The sequence below is a fragment of the Tupaia chinensis genome, unplaced genomic scaffold (genome assembly GCF_000334495.1).
Source record: "Tupaia chinensis unplaced genomic scaffold, TupChi_1.0 Scaffold149090_1, whole genome shotgun sequence".
Classification (NCBI taxonomy): domain Eukaryota; kingdom Metazoa; phylum Chordata; class Mammalia; order Scandentia; family Tupaiidae; genus Tupaia; species Tupaia belangeri.
Window position 1 is genome coordinate 451,690 of NW_006208936.1, and position 5,566 is coordinate 457,255.

Below are 5,566 nucleotides of genomic sequence, written 5' to 3' on the forward strand. Positions count from 1 at the left end.
CTTAACTTGTTTGTTCACAACAATGCCAACAGCATGCTGGGTAACATTGTAGACTCTTCCAGTTTTGCCATGGTAACATTTGTGGGGCATTCCTTTTTGCACAGTACCCATTCCCTTGATGTCTACATATCACCTTTCTTGTAGATTCGCATATATGTCGCCAAAGGAACCACTCCATGTTTTCTAAAAGGCCTAGAGAACATAGATCGGGTACCTCTCCTCCTTCCCTTTGTGTTCGTCATTTTGGATAATTACTGGAAGATGGCAGTTCCGGCCCAAAGAACTCCTTTTTTACTTATTTATTTTAAAAATTCTGCTAGAGAGTAGGTGTACTTGGTGAAAAAAGAGAGGGAAGGTGGGGGGTGACCACGTCTCAGTCCCTTCTCCATCCTTCCTTTAGGGATTTGGAGCATGCACGCACACGTGCCCAGATTGTTTAAAAAGCCACCGTGCCCAGGACCTGGACTGTGCCGTCAGCCGTGTGCGATCTAGCTGCCTGACCACCACCCACCAGCTGCCCAGCACTCCTCTTCGACAAGAATAATTGCAGGACAAATTCATTCCATGGACAGGAAGGACGTAGAGTTACGGCTGGGATGGTGACAGGTCACAGGCTTGTCCACCTCTCCGGGAGCTGGTTTTGTATTGGGTTGTCAGGAATGTCATGACGCGTTTTTGTGTAGAAAAACGGCACGACTTTCCAGATGGCCTGATAGAATACGTCTTATTGGGCCAGCAGGTGGCGTGATGGGTAAGGCTGGGTTCCCACGTGGCTGCCCGTGATTCGAGTCCTGGGCCTGGCAGCTTGTTTTCTCACTTTCCCTCTGTCTCCATTTCTCTCTGGTGAGCTCACATGCTCTGTAGCAAAAATAATATAATGATAAGTAAAATTAAATAATTCTTAAAAAAAAAAAAAAGAAAAAGAACACGTTTTCTTGAGCATTTTCCTTGACTGTGGTTCAGGGCCCTTAGCTGGGTCGCTGTGTGTTTTGATTTTGGTTCCCAAGATCATCTTTCAGAAATGGATTTAGTCATCCACATCCCTTCTGGTTTGAACCTTATGACCCCAAGACCTAAAAATGTATCACCCTTGGGCCCGTGACTCACAGAGTATAGCATCAGCCCTTTTCTCTTGGCATCTTTCCCCAGCTCTCCAAGAAAAAAGTCAAGACCGATTCCTGAGCCTGTCTATCGGCCACACGGTGTCATTTCTTGTCGTGGAGCGGTGCTAGTGCAAGTGCCCTGCGAGGCTGGAAGACACGTGGCCCAGTGGGCTCGGGGCTCGGGGTCGATCCGAAAACTGCTGGGAGTGTGTGTGTGCAGGATCCTGTGGAGCTGGAGGGCTGGCGGAGCGGCTTGCCTGTGACGAGGCCCTGTGGGGTCTGGAGTGCTTCCTTTCTCTGCTGCTCTGGCTCCTGCATGCATATGCACACACCCTGAGTCATGGAAAGGGAGAAGAGACTTACCCCACTTAGCCCCTACACTGGTTTTTTAGGGGAACTCTTAAATATCCATGAGATTTGGAAGCATTGACGGGTGTCTTCTGCACAGGAAACGTAACACCCAGGGTGTGCTATTTCTGGGTGGTGTGTGCCGGGCTCACAGTGAGGACAGGAAAGGGAGCAGTGAAGGGGGAAGCCCCTGGACTTGCAGAACTTCTCACTGAGCTGAGATTCCTCGTGCTTTCCCAGGTAGGCTGAGCGAGCAGATGCAGAGTCTTCTATGTGTTAAAGCAAACACCTCTGACATGTGGCTGCCTATCAACCTCTGCCTTCCTGTAGAAACAAGATACTTCCGAGGGGAGGGGGGGAGGGAAGGTTCCTAAATTCGGCATTGAAAAAAAAAAATAAAACTTTCATCAATTTGGTGTGGACACTGCTTATTAATTGAGGGTTTCCTAACTGTTTTCAGCTCCTGGCATCAGCTGCAAGTTTCGGAACAGCTTAATCACCCCCGGTATGATCTGACTGTGGGCTGGCGACCTGCATTAATCTGAATCAGTTCATTTCCTAGGAGGACCAGATTGTAACTACATTTTCATTAATTTACAGCTTCAATCCATTTATTTCAGAGCCAATATTAAATTATCTCCTACCTCCAGAAGATGTGTTTTTGAACATAAGTATCTTTAGGATTTACTATTCTGTGAAAGGGAGTAGGCGCTAATGTCAACTTGTCATAAGGTTTGTTTTCTTTCATCTACTATTATTTTGTTGAAAAAGACTTTATTCGAAAGGGTAATGCATATTTTTTAAATAATTATTTAATTTTATTCATCATTATTTTTTGAAAATTGGTCAGGGACAGAGAGAGAGAGGGAAAGTGAGAAATCAAGTTGCCAGGTCCAGGACTCAAATAGTGGCCTGCCATGTGGGAGTCCAGAGCCTCAGCCACCTGCCAGCCCTGGGTAATGCATAATTTTACAAAAGGAGAGCAGTTAGCCATATGTTAAGAGGCCTCCCTACTGAACCAGGCACTTAGAGGGCACGATACATGGTTTCTTGTGTGTAGAATATTCTATGAACATCCAGAATGTTCCAGAAACATCCAGGAACTTTGTGATCTAAGCCATTTTGTCTTCTACTGTTGTTTTTTCTTTATATAAAATGAAGAAATCTATCCATTGAAGTCCTGCTTTTAAAAACAAAATGGATCGTACACATTAAATGGTACATTTTTATGGTCTGTAAATTATACTTCAGTTTAATAAGAAAGTAACTTTAGGGTTGACATAGAGAGAAGAGATAAGGTTAAAAGAACATTTTACCTTTATGTCATCAGGCATGAATAGTGAAGTTCCCCAAAGATTGGTGTAGCTTGCTTCAAAAAAAAAATATATCTTTATGGATTGCTTAGACGGGAGAGCCTGTGGTGAGCCCAGTAGGTTTACTGCTAATTAAGTTCATGCGGGTAATGAATCTCAAGTAATGAGGATGAACTGCGGGAACGTGCTTTGAAGCAGCTTAACCAGGCAGCCGAGCGGTGGTTGCGTTTTGTCAGAGATAAATATATTTGGGGGACATACTGGAGTGTTGGAAAAGTCATGACATATTTTTTTTCTGTTTTTCTGTGCAAAAATACGTCATGACTTTTCCAACAACCCGATAGTGTGAAGTGTTCTTACCTTGTTTTTCTCAGTTAGTAATACGTCTCTGAAATCGTTCCTATTGAAAACACAGAGAGGCTCCTCTCGCCTTGCCAGTGAATAGTGTTTCGACACGTAGTGGTAACGGGATTACCTGGATACCTGCGCGTAGACATCTGGTAGTCTCCACTTCGGTATGCCCTGCATGGAATTGAGCACGTTTGCATTTCTGTCACCTGTGTGCAAGAGCCACACTTCTCCACAGCCTTGCCCAGTGTCGTGTCTTATCCCTCTTAAATTTTATTTTAACTTTTAGTTTTTAAATAAATTTAGACTTACAAAAAGTTGCAAAAATTTTAAAATCTTGTCAGCTCTTCATCTAGCCTGCTCCAGTGTGGAGATCTTAACCACAGGGCATCGATCAAGCGCAGGAAGGTAACTGACGGGATGCTGTGATCACACTTGCTAATCTCCGATTATCTCATGGGTGAGAGGTGGTAGCCTAGTGTCCTTTTAATTTGCATTATTATTTTTTCCCCCTTTAATTGCTGGAAGGTGCATGTGCTAGCCAGAAAGAGAGAGAGACAGAGATTGAGACAGAGAGCCTTTCCCCGTCCCCACGGGCTGACCATGCCTCAACCCTTGTCCTCCATGTCTCCATCCCAGCAGGATCTGGAGCACTCACGCACAAGCACCCCACGTGTTGTTCAAGCCGCCAGGGCCAGGATTTGAACCACCGTTGGCCATGTGGGACCTGGTTCCTGATGGGCTACATGGAGCCGCGGCGTTGCAGGGCTGCCCAGCGTGCGTTGTCCTGCTCTGAGTGGAGCTCGGCACTATCTTGTATGTCTGGCAGCCTGGCGTTTTCTTCCCTGGCTTCCCTCTGTCCCTTGTTTTCCTGGTTGGCTGGGCTTTTCTCGTAATCGCCTTTAACAAGCCCGTGTTCTGTCAGGAAGGTTTGCCCTTTGTGTCATAAACTGCAAATATTTGTTCAGCGTTTTTATTTGCCTTTGATCTGCCTGTGGTGTATTTCGCTGTGGAGAAACGATTTTGTATTTGTGTCGTTGCACTCATCCATCCCCGGTTTCTGGACTCTCAGTGACGGGTCTTCACCACGTTTCCCGCCAAGGTAACCGAGGACGCCTTCCCTACGTCTTTCCGTGCTTGCAGTTTCTCGCCGCCGGTTTGAGATGCATTTGGAAGTTGTCCCGATGTGGGTGTGAGGTGCCCCCTGCTTTCCTGCAGGTGGCCCCCATGGCACCCCTGGCCCGCCACTGAGAAGCCTGTGGCCTGTGTTCCCCTCAGGGAGCTGGGTGGGGCCGCCGTGCACCAAGTGACCAGACGCGTTGGGCGTATTTCCTGTGTCCCCGTGTCCTAACGTGTAGTGCGTCTCGTTATGATGCCATAGCAAACTTGAACTGACGAGTCCTTTGACAGCTTTCTGTTTTTTTTTCTTTTTTTTAGAGGTTTTTGCTATAGGGTGCGTGCGCTCACCAGACAGAGACAGACAGAGAGACAGAAAGCGAGAAATCAGCCCCCAGTGGGGATGGTCACAAAGTTCGTGGGAAGTGCGTTATTATGAAAAAACTGTGCAGGGGTTTCAAAATGTTTTCGCACCAAAAAACCCACATACTTGAATGCAACTTCGCATGCACGTTTGCAAGTCCCCGTGCAGCAGGAGGAAATGGAAGGTCGGCATGGGACGTAAGTCTGCAGGGAAGCTCGGGCGTCACGACTCCCACGACAGGTGATGGCAGCACCACTGTGGGTGCTCCTTGTCTTCCTTGGGTGGCCTGGAAGGAGAAGTACCTGAAGACGGGACGGGCAGGCACTCTAGTTTTCTAAATGGGAGAAAGCAGCGGAACTGGGGAAGAGACGTTTAAACTGGACAGTACGTGCCGATGACAGCGGGAGTGGGGGCCCGGGGGCCGCTCTCACCCAGACTGGGCATCATTTCAGCAGGGCGTCGGGGCAGTGGGGCCCCCAGACCTTTCCATCTGCCTTCCCACCTCGGGCCTCTCATCCGATCCCGGCTACTCTAGGGGCCTCTTGGGCTGTCTTTTCCTTGGGGACGAGTCGTCATTTCCTCTGCCCGATGGCACTCTGTGGGCGCCCACCTCCCGTGTATTCCACCGAGTGACTGACTCCTGACTTTTCTCCCTGACCCCGTGTCTTCTTGGACACCCACCACGTGGTCAGGGGACTTTCCTTTCCTTCCCATTTCTTAATCTGTTTGAATAAACACATGTCATGAATAGACAGAAGATGGGAAAGACTGAGGACAGAGCTGGGGGAGCTTGTCGCATGCTGGCCATCGAGAGTACAGCCAGGGAGAGTGGCCCTGGCCCAGAGGACCCAGATGCCACATGGAGGGAGGGGATGCTCTGACCTTCACCCCACGGTCCCTTCCTGTGACGTCCTCTGCCTGCTTACACAGCGGCCATGCGGATTGGAAGCCACTGAGTGGCCGTACCCACGGAG